This window comes from Lagopus leucura, unplaced genomic scaffold (assembly GCF_019238085.1).
Source record: "Lagopus leucura isolate 7727_CA_CO unplaced genomic scaffold, USGS_WTPT01 Super-Scaffold_100014, whole genome shotgun sequence".
NCBI lineage: Eukaryota > Metazoa > Chordata > Aves > Galliformes > Phasianidae > Lagopus > Lagopus leucura.
In genome coordinates, this window is record NW_024962268.1 from 17686581 (window position 1) to 17703854 (window position 17274).

Here is a 17274-nt window from a genome sequence, read left to right on the forward strand (position 1 = left end):
CTTCCCCTTCCCCTTCCCCTTCCCCTTCCCCTTCCCCTTCCCTTCTTTTTAAGCTGTGTGTTTGAGAAACATCAATAATCTTAAAGCTGTCGTAAGGATGATAAAGAACACTTGATGATACATTGAAGTATACACAAAGCATGAGAACACACATATCCCTTTACTGATGTCCTCTGATTAGCTCCATCTGCAGATGAGACTTCTCATCCATGAAGGCTGCTTCTTGTGAGAGCTTTTGCTTTGTGGAGTCAACTGCACTCTGCTCATGTGTGTGTATGCCTGCGTGTGCCAGAGCCACTTATGTATATAAAAAATGTTATAAGGCACACTGGCGCTCACGAGAAGCGTTACAGAGATCCCTCATTTATTCCCAGGGTCCTGGTATTTTCTTTTTGGTACAGGTATCTGATTGCTGCAGACTCATGATGCAGCAGTGCTGTACTGTTTGTGCACCTGGGAAGGTACCACACCTCTGCCTGAGCAGTGTTAGCATCCTTGCAGCCCATGCTTTGCTCATCTTCTCTCCCTATGAAGGAGAGGCAGCACCTGCTTTAATAGCACTGAACTGTAGAACCATAGAGTGGCTGAGTTAGAAGGGACCATAAAAATCAGCCATGGGCTGATTGCCCCTAGCAGATCAGGCCCCATCTTGGGAAAGGCTGTTTGAAGTTCTGGAGCAGGAACTGCAAAAATACAGAGTACATCCTGCTACTTGCATCCTTGCTGCTGCACATCCCCACATCCCTACGAGAGAAGTGGGGCTGCTTTGTGCACAGCAGAGGAGGACTTCACAAGCTCCACTGGCTGCTGAGCTCCCCATGCAAAGAAAGCAGGACTGTGTCTGGCTGCCAAGTCCGCTCATGCTGTCTTTCATCCTCGCTGAGGTGTTGCTGACCTTTGGGCTCTGCTCTGTCAAGCCCTCCCTTCCTTCCCCCCTGCAACTCCCAGGCAGTGTTCACCATCCCCAGCCCACACAGACCCTGGTGAGCATTTCCAAATCACTGCACTGCACACTCTGTGTTGTTGTGGTTCGTGTTTCTGAAGTTTGTCTATGTCTGTGGCTGCTAGGACTGTTTCATCTTGAAAAAAAAGGGGAAAAAAAAGGAAAAAGGTGAATTTCCACATAGTGACCTTTATCCAGGGTCTGGCACTGGGGATGTGTGAGAGCTCCATCCCTTTCTCTGAGCTCTCCTCCTTTGCACGATAGCATTTCCTGCATGAAGATGTGTGGCTCAGCAGAGCAGCCTCGCATGGAGGATGTCTTAAGTTTATGTTAATTGATACTTCGAGGTTGGAGCTGATAGTGAGATGAGAGGGAACGAATTGGAGAAGGCAGTGATGCCTAAAGATGGGCTTCACCATACTGGGCCTGGCAGGGAGGTATTGGTGGTTGGACTAGATGGTCTTTGTGGTCATCCAAGCCTTAATGATTCTATTATTTTTCTGAACTTTCAGGGGCCTTACAATCCTGTTTTCACTTCTGGCGCAATACTGAACATTTTAAAAACTTCAGCTGGACATGAAACTCACCTCTGGCTGTAGGAAATTTTCACTCCAGGTTCCTGAAAAGCTTAACTTTGATATTCTGGTATTTAAACTTAAAAAATTTGATTTTTGTCTTCCAAGACTTATTTTCACGGTTTCACAATGACAATAATTATGCATCGTGTCATGATTTTAATATTTTGTTAGAGGTAGGAGCTGACAGTATGCCTTTTAAAGCTATTAGCTATTATCATACACATTTAATTCATTTCCTAAGTCAAATTCAATTAACCAAATTGACCCAAGCTCTATTTCATGCCATCCCACACCAGGCATGAGGCAGCACACACTGCTCATTAAAATCTGCAATACAAGAAGTTAAGTAGAAAAAGAGTACTTTTGAAGTCAGATGTCAAAATTCCTGAGCATAAACTCTTGACTGAACACAATTTCTTCTTCTTTTTTCCTCCTGTTGGATTTTTTTTCGTGAAAATCAGCATGTTTTGCAGAGCACTTCAGTAAAAAATAGCATCTTCTCATCACAAAAGAAATATTTCTTGAAAATTTTTTACCAGATTTACTCATGAATATAAATGAGCCAAATGCAGGGCCAAGCCAAAAGCAGGGCCAAGCACTGAGAGTATGTTGGCATTTCTCCCTGTGGTCATAGCAACCTTGTACATAATTAGATGTATTTTTCATTTTTGAAAGTGTGCAGTCTGGCCCTTGGCTTGGATTGATTCGTATTTTTTTAGATGTTCTCTGCATTTATTTTCATAAGAATACAGGGGAACGGATGCAACAAGCAGTTTGAGCTCGTACAGCATTTAAACTCTCATTTAAACTCTTGCATAAAGTATCTGTAGTGATGGCCTGTCCAGGTGGGCATACAGGGTGTAGTGGTAAAACTCCAGTGCTGGGTGAAAAGTGAAATGCTGGGTGAAAACTCCAGTGCTGGGTTAGATGTTAGGAAACATTTATGCTCAGAAAGAGCAGTGATGCGTTGGCACAGGCTGCCCAGGGAGGTGGAGGAGTCACCGACCCTGGAGGTGTCCAAGGACTGTGGAGATGTGGTATTGAGAGACGTGTGTGGGCACGGTGGGGGAGCTGGGGTTGGACTAGATGATCTTAGAGATCTCTTACAACCTTAATGACTCTTCAGGGGCTTTGACTCTGTCTATCCCATCTGTGATAACGAAGGGATGTGTCTGTGTGTAAAAACAGCATCTGTGGAGTTGGCATTTTCTTGCTTTATCCTAGCAGTGTCTTCTTGCAAGGGGATGGGGATGTTTCCAAGTGCAGGAAACTCAACGATTTATTAATTAAAGGCATCTTTTTTTTTTAAGATCTGTTAAAACCTGATCACTTTGCTAACTGTTGTATAGTAGGAGATCTACATATTACCTTCAGCAAGAGCAGGGAATATGTTTCCAAATAACAACATACAGACGATATTTGTTAGTAGCAAAATATTTTGTCACTCACCTGTTGTCTGCTAGATACTGAAATATTGCTGTTAATAGACTTGAGATAAATAGTTTCACTCTTTTTCAGAAGTTGTGGACAAAAATGAAGGTCTGATTTAACAAAAGCAGTGTGCAGAGCAGGACCCTATGCTTGTCTGGTCTTTGTTCTGAATCAGACAGGTAGATATTTCAACCTGGGTCTGTGTACTTTGGAAGAACACTTGCAAGGTACACAGACGTGTTTCTTCTTTTATGAAGCTTAAGACACTTGTCTAGGCCCCTCTCAACTTGCAAATCAAGTTGACAGAACTGATGCTTTTAAGCAGACAGTTGGTCTGGTGAGAAAAATTATCCATCTTTCTTGGAAATCACGGTGAGTGCTCTCCAGTTCCTGTTTCCTTTGCTAGAAGTGAAAGATACAGGTACCTGATCATATCCCAGTGTAAATGTCCATTCTGGATCAAAGGATTCTCTGATTCTATTCTGAAGGTCAGGCTGGAGGGGCTGTGAGCACCTGCCTGAGTTGTAGGTGTCTCTCTTCACTGTAGGAGAGTTGGACCAGATAACGCCTTAGGGTCCCTTCCAACTCACACGATTATGTGTAGTTCTGTGATTCTAATTCTGCATGCAGTTGGTGTCCTGCAGGACTAGCAAGGAGGAGATGCTGCTGGTGGAATAGAGGACATCAGTGTATGTGCAAATACGGCCATGTTGTGGAGCTTAAAATTTAGCTCAGAAGTTCATCAATAGCTTTTGTAGTGTTTTGGAAGCAAAGGGTCTTCTATGCAGCACAAATGTGTTTCTATATAGGCTGTTGGCTTCTGATAATTGCAGTTAAGTGTGTCTTACAGAGGCCTTCCCTACACATCAGGTTTTCAGTTTTGCCATGAAAGTTTGCTGCAGACTTCAGAGCAAAACACAAAAAAAATCAAATCACAGCAGAAGAGAATGCTCATATATGGATACCCTACTCAATCCTGATACTAACCAGAAATTGCATGCCCTGAGAAGTTTTTCTTTTCCCTCTCCTGAACACTGATACTGCTCGTGGAGCCTCCTCTTCCTATGCACAGCATTGTTTTGCACATTCTTAGAATATAAAAGTGATTGCAAGTACGCTGGAGTGTAGCTGCTTCCCAAAGAGCAGCACTGTCACTAATATGCCCTTGGGGACCACGCACCATTCCTGGCTCCCAGATACTTCGTGAGCCTCCAAAAGGGAAAAAATGCACTATGCAGTACTGATCCTCTCAGCTGGAGTAAGCAAGCTTGAGATTTTGTCATTTGTCTATTGAGTTTTGTTTTTAGGGGTTTGTTTTCTCATTCTGCTGTTGTGCTTCTCCCTGAAGTTTTGCTCATCAGTTTAATTTTAATAGCATTGAAAGAGCCCTGATTTACATTACAATATAACACTGTAAACAAGAAATTTATCTGATTAGAGCAAAGCGCTGCTTAATCTCCAATTCTCTTTCAGGGTAATGCACTCCATAACAAAATTTTGCTGAAAATTTAAGAGAGGATAAGATTTTCATTTTTGTTTTTGTTTCAGAAAAGCAAACATACACAACAGCTGTAATTCCACAGCTGCCAAACAAGTTTCCTTATGTTTCCATAAACTAAGAGTTCTTCTTTTGCACGTAGTTCAGTGCTGAAATGCCACAATCTGCACCACTCAAAGTGGCATCAGCATCTGAAACATGCCAGAGTACCCTGTTAGAGCTGCTAAGATAAGGAACCTGATAGTCGGATTGAAAATGAGTGTCAGATTTTATTATATTAATTTATTCATCCTTTCAAACTGCCCATGATGTGCAGGTGCAGAGCTTTGAACTCCGTATCAAGCACATCTCCATGATGTGTGCTGTCCTCCAGGTTTACCCGTGCTCCGTTCATGAAGACATGTAACAAGCCCAAGTGTTCTCCTTTGCTTTGTATGTATATATCTGTGTGTGTAATAACAAAGATAGAAGACAAATAAGAGACTCCAATTTAGAAAAATTATATATATATATAATTATATATATATATATATAATTATATTATAATATATAATATTATTATTATAATATAAATTATATATATAATATAATATATATATATATAATATAATATAATATATATATATATATAAAAGTATATTATATATATATATATATATATACACACTTTCATGGAGGTTCAGGTTGGATATTAGGAAACGTTTCTTCTTGAAAGATTGGTGAGGCACTGGCACAGGCTGCCCAGGGAGGTGGTGGAGTCACCCTCCTTGGAGGTGTCCATGGACAATGGAGATGTGGCACTGAGGAACATGGTCAGTTGGCACAGTGGGGAGGGGTTGATGATTAGATTAGATGACCTTAGAGGTCTTTTCCAATCTTAATGATTCTATGATTGAATTACATGTGTCCATTGTATGCATATATATTTAAGAAATGTTACTTTAAATTGCCATCACAGGTAAATTTTTTACATAGTAATAATGAAAATTTGGTACATTGCTTTTCCACAAAACACCACCTGCTACGATGGTGGAATGTTACTTGTCTCCACTCTCATACAATTTTCCTCTCCTTGTTGCATAGAAAGTAGCACGTGAAAGTGTTGCAGCTTTGAATACAGTCAGCCCTCTGCTTGGTTTTCTTTCCTTGGCTGTGAGCATAAAGGCAGCTCTCAGCTGGTGTATCAGCTGCTTAAGAGCATCACCACAGGTGTGCTCCTATCTGAAGGTTACAGCAGTTGGGCGGCCATGACTTTTGGGATCCCTCCTTCTTTAGGAACCAAGGACCTTAACTCTTTCTGAATCTTGGTGCATTAGAGAGTCTGCAGCAGCAAAACACATAGGTGCTGGGGATTTACTGGGCAGTGTTTCCTCTGCGCAGAGTTCACTCCCACATGAGCCAATATAACTAATGGTCCTTCAGAACACTGCATAACGATGGTGAGTGCTGCACTAAGGTAGAAATTGGTACAATTAAAGGATGAGGTCTGGCAGCTAGCTGCTCGTGCAGTCCGGAAGTTTTTGATGTTCACATCAAAGCAGTCGGGAGAAGTTTAAAACTGGCAAGAGAGAGCGAGCTGTGTGATAAGTGCCCTCCTTTGTGGCTAGATCAATAATGAGAACCAGGTGCGTTACATTATGGTTTTCATCTGCTGAATATAGGGTTAAATATGAACTGACTTTCCCAGGCATGGCGTCTAGCACAGAGGCTCCAGACAAACAAAATAGTAGCCCCAGGGCCTCCCGTAGTTGATACAAAATATGTAATAAAAATAGGCAGCCAAAGGGAATACCACTTTGGTAGTTATCCTAAGCGTTGTGTATGCTCTCTAAGGTCAGGCTGCTTTGCCACTCTTGCTGGCAGCAGGATAGCATAGGTGCAGAGACCCCTGGAGAGGGGTTGTTCTGCATCAGGAGGAATGGGGCAGAAGGGTGAGGGATTGAGGGATGAAGGTATGAAGCAACAAGAAGAGAAAGGGAAAGCAGTAAAAACGGAGGCTTAGAACAGACAGGAAACAAGATAAAAGGTAAAGAGATGAGAAGGGAGAAATTCCAGCTTGCTGCAACAGATATGTGTGTGATGGGAGACAATCACATCCCAAAAAGGTATAATTTAAACACTTCCAGACTTCATCTGCTTACATAGAACCCAGACAAACAAAGCATCAGCTGAAAGCAAATGAAAACACACGCACGCACTCTGGGGAAATGCCAGTTCTCCCGACTGCTTGAAGCAATGCTGCAGAGCCACGGCTGCTTCCCCTGACCGCCTCTTTGCTCTTCTGGTGCCTTGGTTTGGGAAATCTGTCCCTTCTTGCAGCATGCAGGTCTGCAGGAGGGCAGAGGAACATGATGCAGGCAGATGTTTAACTGCTCATTGGCTCAGATTGCCTTCCCTCATTGTGGTACCATGGCACAATGAGCAGTAGTTGAACACGAAACATTTAGACTACATTCAGAGAAATAGGTGAAACTTGGCAGGCATCCTGGATGGGTCGGGACTGTCCAGAGACTGATGAGAAAGCCACTGCCCAACAGGATCAGTGTGACCAGGGGACAAGTTATCTAGCACTGTGAGCTGAGCCTCCCTGTTGTGGTGATATTGCGTGTCCGCAAAGCAGTTGCTGTGCAACAAGATCACACGAAGCAGATGTGTGCACGATGTCTTGCGTCACCCATACTGCTGATTTACAGATGTGCAGAGAAACATTACCTGGGTAGATCGCATTTCAGATTGCCCACGTGCAGTGCTGAAGGAATGTCTGATACTTTTCTTGTTTTGTTTTCGTTTTTGGTTGATGCCGTGCTGAATTCTTCTGTCCTTGAGTTTAATCTTTCGTTTATGTCTGCTGCAGTGCCCCGAGTCCTGAAATGACTTTTGATGTGTGAATCATTGCTAGGTGTTCGATATCCCTGTCACTGCATGGGGAGCAGATGGTCTGAAGGGATTGGCTTAGTTTTTGCTAAGGTGGGGACATGGGGAAGGCCCTTGTTGGTGCCTTCCCACTGCATTGCTTCTATCCCCTTGGTCACTCCTGCCTTTAAGTTCACACTTACTGACAGGCAGAAGCTTGTGCCTATATCCAAGTAAACAGAGCTGACATTTGATTTACAGTGAAAATGCTACCCCGCAATTCTGCTTTGAAATCTTTTTTCTGTTGCTTGGTTTCAGTTTCCAAGCTGATGGTGGCTTCTTTTGTAAATTAACAGTAGCAAATGTCAATCTGCTGGTATACTTTGCCTTTTCTTCTATGTTGTTCCAATTATATGCAAAAAACAATGGAGAGCTGAATCCATACAGTGCTGACTCAGTTTCTTCTTGGGCTAGGAGAAGAAAGCAATCCATCTGAATCTCCTTGAGGGTAGCTGTGATTAACAGTTGAAGAGAAAAACAATTTCAGCTGCAGACAGTAGCCCCAGAGTTTAGCTGTGTTTGGAAAATCCTTCTTGCTTAAGGAGTGTTTTCCATCATGTGTTGATTTCATTGTTGATCCTGGTTCAGAAAATGAAGTACGAGTCCATAAAACATTTAACTTACATCCAGCTATTAAAAGCATGTACTTCTGTTTTTTGTTTTGATTTGTTTTAAACCTCAGTTCTAACCACAACCATTTAAATTGGTGATCTGTACTGGATGTAAATAAGGTGAAATACTCAGTGTATATTCACTGTATTAAGATGAGCAGCTATTCAGTAGTAAACACACATCAAACAGAATTTTTCCCCCTTCCTTTTCAGATGGGCTGGGAGCTAAGGCAGAGCACGCACGGTGTTTTAAGTGGGTGAGAGTGGCAAAATCAAAGGTATTCCCTGAATATGTAAAGGGATTGTTCTTGGAGAATGAATAAGTCAAGGACAAGCTACACTACAGAGAGAGTTTGGAGAAGTATAGAACAATATTCGTCTAGGCTAGCAATTGTATGAAGAACAGAAGTCTTTCTACGGACAAATTAGCAGTGCAGAGCTTCCAGTGTAAAACAGCAGTCTTTATATTGACTTGATTATCTCATTGCCCTCCCTTGAGGGGAAGGCTGACAGCTAATTCTCTGTAACGAAACACTCAGTCCAAAAAGTCAGATTGCAAAATGGGTGAAGAAGTACACAAAGTATTATAGTAATATTTTACGAGTGGTGGATAAATGCTGACAGCATAGAAATTTGTCAAAACAGTCAAAGAAAAAGTATGCTTAGAACTCTTTTTATATGAGAGAGCAAATAACTTCATTGGATGCGTCATTTCACTGTAAATAACTTCCTGCCCAGAGCTCTAATGTCTTGCTGGAATGTTAATATCTTTATGATTCAACACATTTAATACGTTGTAAATCTGACATCTTGCCTATTCAACAAGATGCTATAATCAGACACAATTTTTATTATGGAATATATCATCTTAGCTGCATCAAAAAGCAGTGTTGTTTCCTAAGCAATGCTGTCTGGAATTCTGACAAAACCCTTAGCTTAGAGATTATTGCCTTTGAGAGTTTAAATGAGTTATAATTGAAACAAAAGTAGCAAAGGAAGAATTATTTAATCTTTATAATAGCATCTGTGAAAAGAGAAAAACTGGCTGAAAGTGGGGTTGGGTGTCTTTGGTACATGTTAGTTGTTTGGAAGTGAAGTGTAAGGGATGCGAAGGACCAGAGGTCACTGGAACTTCGGGAGTAGAGAGTTGCTTTCAACTGCATCTCCCTAAGGCAAAAGCAAGGAGAAGCAACAGCCATGCACGCTTGCAGTGTGGGCTGATTTCTACTTGAGAATTGGTCACTTGAAGGTCCCGTGTGTGGTTGGGTTGGTTGTCTGCACAATGGTGGCCCAGACAGTCTACAGAAACTGTTGTCTCAGACTATGACTTCTGTGGTGCCTCGGATGTTGACTTCTCAATATATTACATAATGTGCTGGTTGTATGAAAATAGGCATTTTGTTTAGGCAGATAGAGAAACACTGTTTTGATGTGTAATATATTTGGATGAAAAGCTAATCAGGCTTTTTTTTTTTTCCCTGAAGAAACTCTTAAGTCTACTCCACTACTCCCTGGAGGCTAGAAAGCGCACATCCAGAGAACAGCAGTTGGTGAAACTCCTTCGAATCTCAGACTGGAGTGATGAGGGGGCTGTTAGTAAAGGAGTAATTCTTTTCAGGAATTTTCACAGAAAATTCTCATTTCAAGTTTTCCTGATTTTAAAATAAAGCAACACAAAGTGGATTATATTTAATAATAGAGAACATGGGATATATTTTTATTCTACATTGTCCTGCTGGTCTTCTAGTTTGTTTAATAGGAAAACAGGAGATAATAAATCCTTCCAAACCAAGCCATTCTATGACTTCCTGAGTCCTTGTCCTTAAGCCTAAGAGACCAGGTTCAGTCATCTCCCTCTGTATAGTTTAGTGGACCGTGTTAACATGTCCTATTTCCTTTTAGTTTTAAAACTTGTTGTAGAGAGTTGAGTTTCACTGTGATAAAACTTTAGTGAAAAACTTTTCCTACAGAGTTGCATTCCTGGCTGCTCTTGGAATTTCAAAGGAGATCCATGGTGCATTTAAACCCTCTCCTTGCATGATCTTAAACCAATTTATTTGCCTACAGAAATGTTACAATATGACTCAGGAGCTCAAGAAAAATCCTTGACAAGGGTAAATACAGTAAATATATATATATATTTTTTTATATATAGTAAACATATATAATATAAAAAGTGTTTGTAGGTCTGGATCCTTCTTGATTGTTCTTGTAAGCTCACCTGTGCTAGGGGGTGCTGTTAGATCCCCTGATTGGCACCAACAATGTTGAGGTTTGTGTATCCATAGCTCTGCTGACTTCACTGGGCTCATGCCATGTAGCATCAGTTATGGAATTCCTCTTCATAACTCTTGTTAGCATTCCATGAAAGAAAGAACACTAGAAGTTGTTAGAGCAAATTGAACACATCTTACCAAAGAAGCAAGTTCTCTGCTTGACTTTCCAGGCGGTGTTTGTTGGCGAGGCTCTTGTTTGTGCTGTTTCTTGTCCTTGCGCTGACCCGTAGTTGAGCAGTGGTTTTGTTGAACGTGGCTGGAAGGGGCCTTTCTGCACTCCTCCAGATTTACATCAGTGGAAGGCACTGTGACCCTGGGAGGCAAGATTGTTTAACCTTCATATGGGTTTGCCAAGAGCCTAACTGTTTTCCTAGATGCTGGGCTACGTTTTTGTGCTCCTCAATGATCCACATCATGCCAAATTCTGCCTTCAGTTACCCACTAAGGTTTACTAGGGGATTTCAGTATTGTGTATGTCTCCAGCTATAAAATGTAGGAAAAAACCCACCTAATTTATGCCTTGCAGAAAAAAAAAAAACACTTGGTAATTTATCCTGAAGAGGTAGTGTTCCTGTTTGCACAAAGAAGATTGCTGTAAATTGAGTCTTCAAATAACTTTTTGGTCTTTGTTTTCTTAGGATGATTTGTTGTCATTCCTATTCAACGAAATGCTACTGTTTGAGATAAGAATAAAAAAATGGTCCCTTTTAAAGTATATTTTTTTATATCCACTGAGAGACAAATTAGATTTTTGTGATGTTTTCTTATGTTGCAAAAATATCCAGAGTATTTTCACAGTGGGAATAAGTTAATGGTACATCACTGGAACATCTCCAGTGAAAATAGCTGTGGTAGAGTGAAAAGAGCAGCAGAAAACAAGAAGTCAGAAGCAAGGATGGCTAAGATACACATGCGTTTATTTACACATTCTGGTTTGCAATATGGACTATAAGATATTTTTAAGTACCGAGACGGAGTGATTCCAAACATTTGCATTGACCTTAGAGCCATTACAATTCTAAGTGTTCCAATAAAAAGAAAGTTGTTCCAATAATTTTTCCTTAAGGACTTGAAGACTAATGCAGGACAAATATATATATATAGGATGGAAATAGAGAAACTTTCCTGTATTCATATATTCATATTCCTCTTAATTGCATACTAAGGCTGAAGACTCTGGCTATAGTCCATGCAGTCCACTTTGATGCTTTGCTCTGTAATACTTTTTTTTTTTTTTTTTGGAAGAAAGAATCAAAACAAACATAGTAATCTTTTTATTAAATGCCAACTTGACCTTTGTTCATGGAAGTATAAAGGCTGAGAGAATGAAAAATTACAACGAACATTTATTACTGAAATCCAGGCTCAGCTGGGAGAAAGTTAACTGTTTCAGAAGATTCAGTATCCTCCTTGTTACAATAGGATGCATGCAGAGAAAAGGCTGCAAAGAAGTCATACAAAGGGAATATCTGTGGCGTCTTGCACTGGACACAAATGATTGGTGTTTGTGGGAAATGCTTGAGAAGACGAGTTTCAGGAGTGGTCCTAATCTAATGCTGCAGTGGGGGAGACCTGGGCCATGTCCTTCTGTCAGCCTGAGCTGCCCGGTAATTGGGACAGAGAAAAGCAAAGGCTTCTAAAATGTGGGTTTTGAACAACCAGTCAAGTATCAAAGGAGCACTCTGCAGCTCACTAAAATGAAGAAAGGCCACTTTTTAGTCCTTAAATTCCATGGGGAAAGTGTCATTCGTTCATGTGGCATAGAAAAAGTCTGTTTATAAGGAAGGTTTCTTGGAGGAGTGTGGTTAAAGTAGGTGCTAAGTTCTGTTAGAAATGTCTTTTTGTTGTTTAAAAAGTGTCTAAACTGAAGATTTAAAATACTTTCAAAATTGCCCTTATTACTGCATATAAAGTGAAGCTGATTGTCTTTGAAGACACTTACCCATCTTTTACCCCTTAACTGGAAGGCATTCACATTGCTTACCTCCCTGACACTTGCTGCAGTATCTTTATAAAGGCCAACTGTTAATGTACTGGAATCATATTTGTGGCTCCCCTTCTTCCCAAAGCGTAAATCTGACAAGAAAATTAATTTTTTATTGCTATTATTACCTGGTAACAGCTCCAGAAATGGCAAGACACATTCAGCGTGGCAGTTTATTTGACTCCTTCACTGTGAATAATTATGTTGTCTGTGAAAGGCTTTGAGAGACCCAATCAGCTACTGTTCTTTGTTTGCACTGCCTATGGTAAGCCTTTACTATTGTTTCCAAAATCTCTCTCTCTTTAAAATTTCCTTTTCAAAAGGTAAATTTTCCACAGTGTTCTGTTAAATGGCTTGAGGTTGTTCATAATATGGTCACCTGGATGGTCATTGCCTTTGTAAGGTCAGTGTTTGCTTGGGAGCCACAGAGCCCTTTATTTTTCTATTTACAGCATTTAGCTGAAATTCATAAAGAAAGGAAATTATTTTTAAACTTGGGATATCAGTTGTTGAAGTTAGGAACATTCTAAAAATGCTTCAGATGTCGGCGAGAGTAAAGCGTGGATTCTTTTGGGTGACATCTGGGTTGAAATACAACAGCATGTATGCAAAATATATGCAAAAATAGCATATAAAATAAAAAGTAGATGCAAAAATACATCAGCCCTATCCAAGACAGCAAGATTAATTCTTGTTGTTTCCTACTTGTTCTTGTGAGCAAAAATGCCAGCCAGCATCAAAATCTGTTTTGCAGTACCCTGAAGATTAGGTATAGCTCCATTGGCTTTGGTTGGACTTCTGCTGACTTATGCTGCTTTAAATGATGGTGAAAATGGGCTTTAGCATATGGAATTCAGCTTTGGTGCAAATGTTCAAACTCTCCTTCGTGATGAAGTAATTGGTGTTTTACAGGGAAACAACTAACTCAGTTGTTGTGCATGAACATTTAAGTTCTGGGTTTTTTTTAGCACTTTCCTGTCTCACCATTTATTTTTATTTATTTTTAAGATTTGTAGGTTTGGGTAATGCATTGTTACTGTATTATTATTTTTAACAAAAACAGGTCGATTCCTTCATAAGTTGTTTGAACAGTCAGCAGTCCTTGGCTGCTTATAAATAAATAAAAGATATGCCATTCTAGAAAGTCTTGGAAATCGACAGTGGACTGGTGTGTCTTCTCTAACTGCAAGAAATACTTTGCATTTTTTTAGCCCTTCATTTTCAAGATCAGCTAAGTTTGTTCTCAGCCCACTGATGCCCTAAGGCACAGGCTCATCAGAGATGCTTGGATGCATGATTCCATTGATGTTGGTGGGAGGCAGGAGGGTCTGTCCTCAAGCACAAAGCATAAAGAACACAGGGTGGTAAGCATTGGTTAATTCCTCTGTGATAGGACTTGTAATGTAGGGGCATGAAAAAAAAAAATCATAAATCTCACTTCAGAATACAGTCAAGTCTTTGACCAGCCATCTAGTCTGATCCTCTGTATTTTCTCACCCCCAGGCCAGTTCTTCTTTGCGTTCTCCATTGTTTCTCAACATCCCCAAAGTACAGAGAGCAGAAAAGATGCTGAAGTTCAGGGTTCTGTGTGCTGTTTCCAGATGTAATGCAGAACATGCTCTCTTTCCCCTTGTTAATTATCCAGGCATCTCACCAGGGCTGTGCTTTTCCTTTCTCAGTATGTGACTTTACCCTCACACACGGCTTTACAGACATAAGAGCAAAGTTGCCTCACACTTTTTCTTTCTGATTCACTTGCAAATGTTTTAACTTATTTAAACAGGGCTGCAAGTAAGCATAGAGGTGGGAAACACTTCAGCATTATCAGGAGACCAGAGAGGTGGAACATCACCTCTGGAACTTGGATGTTTAGGAATGAGAGAAAATAAACAGTGATCAAAACTTGGCAGGAATGGATCCCCAGCAGAAATTACCTAAGCCCTTTCCGTGCATCATTTAGAAAGGCAGCTCGTTGTAGGTAAGATAAACCTAGCTGATATGGTGGGATTACTGGGGCAATTTTCTCTATCAGGTGGTGGTGGTGAAAGTGAGAGGCTCATCAGCTGGCAAAGATACTAGAGGAAACGTTTAGTAATGGGAAAACCAGGAACTGGAAAGGAGACATGCTGCGGTATATCCTGTGAAGTGTTGAATTTACTGTGCAAATTTGTGCTGAGATCTCTGCTGGAATAGTGTGTGCAGTTCTGGTCATTCATTTCAAGGGATAAGGATTCACACCTGGGACAGGTGAAGGGTAGAGCTGCAAGGCTTTCAGGAACACAGAGAGCTCATCTGATGAGAAGAGGGTGGTGGTTCAAATCTGGAAACAAACAGTGTCTCTCATGGAAAGGGACAAGCCATTCCTGCTTATAAGTTGTATAGCAGTTTCAGTGATGATGAATCTGAAGTACAAAGTTTTGCCATTAGTCTCGTTAGGTAAAGTACAGTGCCATATCCTTGTGGGAGTGTGGTCTCTGGATTTTGGAACTGATCTGCTCTGAGAAGCTTGGGCAGGTTCACGGAGTCCTGCACGCATCTCCAGTGCAATCACCAACCTTGGAGAAGTTTGCTCTTCTCTTCTGCATTCTTTCCAGCTTGCAAAACTTTGCACACAAGAATTTTCTTCTTTATGTATGCCACGTACGTAGATGTCTAGTTGGTAGCATGGGCCAAAGCTAGTGCCACATCAGTCTCAAAGAAGTCAGCAGTCCCCAGGCTGTGCTCACGCAGGTACAATGTGTCCAGGTAAGTTGGTTGTTAAAGACACCAGCTCTAGACCTTGCACTAGCAATGTGGTTTTACCACTGAAATTCTACTGCAGGCTTGAAATCAGCAGTCTCACAAATCATAAGCTAGTACCTTAGTGCCGGGTACTCTTTCCTCTCTGGCTGGGCTTTCAGCTTTGTTATTGAAAGCAATGAACGTGGGAAATCTTATCTCTTGTCTGAATGACTTCCATGGCTATGCTCAACATCCTGTGATGGTGCCATCTCTTCTTGATTGTCCCCTCTCATCATTGTTAACATGGAACAAATATCCCTGGAAACAAACAAAACAAGGAAATAAAGAAAACATTTGCGATAAAACAGAATGGTGTTTGAATTTAAGGTTTTCTCAGGGAACTTACTTGTACATGCTTAGAGCAGTGCACACTTGGTCTAGCCCTGAATGATGACTTTTCCTTTTAGGATTTATATATTTATTTGTTTATTAATATCAGAGTCTCCTTCATGGACCTAAGTCATTGTAAATCATTATAACCCTTTTGGACAGAATGATTTAAAAGTTGACATGGAGTTAGAGCCTTAATGCTACCAATGTGGAGGAATTCTTGAAGAAATTGTTGCATTCGTTTTTGAGGGTGAACAGAAATGTTTGTGTTTCTCTCAGTCCTTGGTTCCCAGATCTGAGAATCAATCATGCAGTATATCCAAGGATACAGTTTTGGGGAATGTACTATGATGTTCAAGGAATAGAAAATTTGTGCCTTATGCGTTTTTCAAAGTGGCAGTTCTGAGATTAGATGTCTCAAGATACTTTTTAAAAAGAGAGCTTTTTGTCTGTCTGCCATCCGTTCTAATGCAATCCAGAGGCTGCTGATGTACACGCTGGGATACTTCGGCTGTGTTTTCTTTTATAAGGAGAGTAAAGAGCTGGACTGCCTTTGAGTTTTGGTGACTTTCACAGATGCTTGTTAAGGAATAGTAACAGGGCAAAGAGCTGACCTGGAGTGTGACTCTCCAGTGACCTTTAAATTTGGAATAACTGAGAAAACAGCAGTTATCCCAATAAAAGCTTCAAGTGAGCTGAGGGCTGAGGAAAGGGAGATTGTTGCTTAGAAGAACTGAACCGATGCCAGCAGAAAGCTGATACAGGAGCGACATGAGTGATATCATCTCCCAGACAGACGTGACTCTGTTCCAGAGTCTGCAAGGTCAGATCCTGGGTTTGCATAAGGGCACATGAAGACAAAACGCATCCTTTCTATTCTACTGTAAACAGGGATCCTAAACAAGATAATTAGCACTATTAGAATGAGCTCTCTGCTTCATGGAACCTCTCATGTATATCTCAGCCAAGAAGAACAGAAGAGTATTTGGAAAAAAATAATCTGCAGCAAGTTTAAAATGACTCAATGGCCAGAGCGAGGATATGGCTGTGCTTTCCATTGTGTGTAAAAATAGCTCAAATTTGATGATTTTTACTTTGTGAGTATTTTGTGAGATTGTGAGTAGGATCTTACTATGAGAATTTGCCAGTCATGTCCCAGCCATCCACTTCACATCCAGCCCAACATTTACAGCAGCCTTCTCCTGATATTCTCTATTTAAGGGCTACTATTACGCATACCAGAGTTTTTGTTTATTTGTTTTTTGTCATATTCAATTTTTTTTATTATTTTTTAAGTCATTGAGATAGGAGTGAAGGACAGCTCAGTTGTGAGTCACAGCGACAGACTAACCCAAAAAGCCATCTAATCACTTAATGGAGAGAAGTCCAGCCTTGCCAAATATTTGAATTACTGACACATTTAGTGTGAGATATGGTCACTAACAGCTCTTTACAGATAGCCACCACCAGAGCTGATGAGTGGTAGCTAACTGCGAGGAGGACTCAGAGATACTGACAGATAATTTTAGGGTAACACAGTCACATGGACACTCAGTTTAAGTATGTGCCACATGGTGACAGTTCTGTAATTTTTTTAATATATGAACAAATAGAATAGAAAATATACAAGCAAACAATACCAGTGAATTTTTCTAGCTCATGATGGAAGTTAAGTGAAATTTAATTCTCTGTGTTGTAGAGTCATAGAACCATAGAATTGCTGAAGTTGGAAAAGACCCTCAAGATCATCAAGTCCAACCTCAACCTGACCATACTAATAACATACAAACCTGAGGTCCGAAGGTAAAATGAGCAAAAATATTTGACACTGTCCTCCTTGACGTCCTTGTTTCTCAATTGGAGAGACATGGATTTGAAGGATAGATCACTGGAGGATAAGGAATTGCCTGGATGGTGTCACTCAGACTT

The 17274-nt window shown here is 40.6% G+C and overlaps 1 protein-coding gene across 1 annotated transcript in view; it reads left to right on the top strand.

The window, feature by feature from the left end:
- CCBE1 (collagen and calcium binding EGF domains 1) overlaps positions 1 to 17274 on the top strand; it is a 90038-nt gene that overhangs the window by 911 nt on the left and 71853 nt on the right. The window lies entirely within an intron of this gene.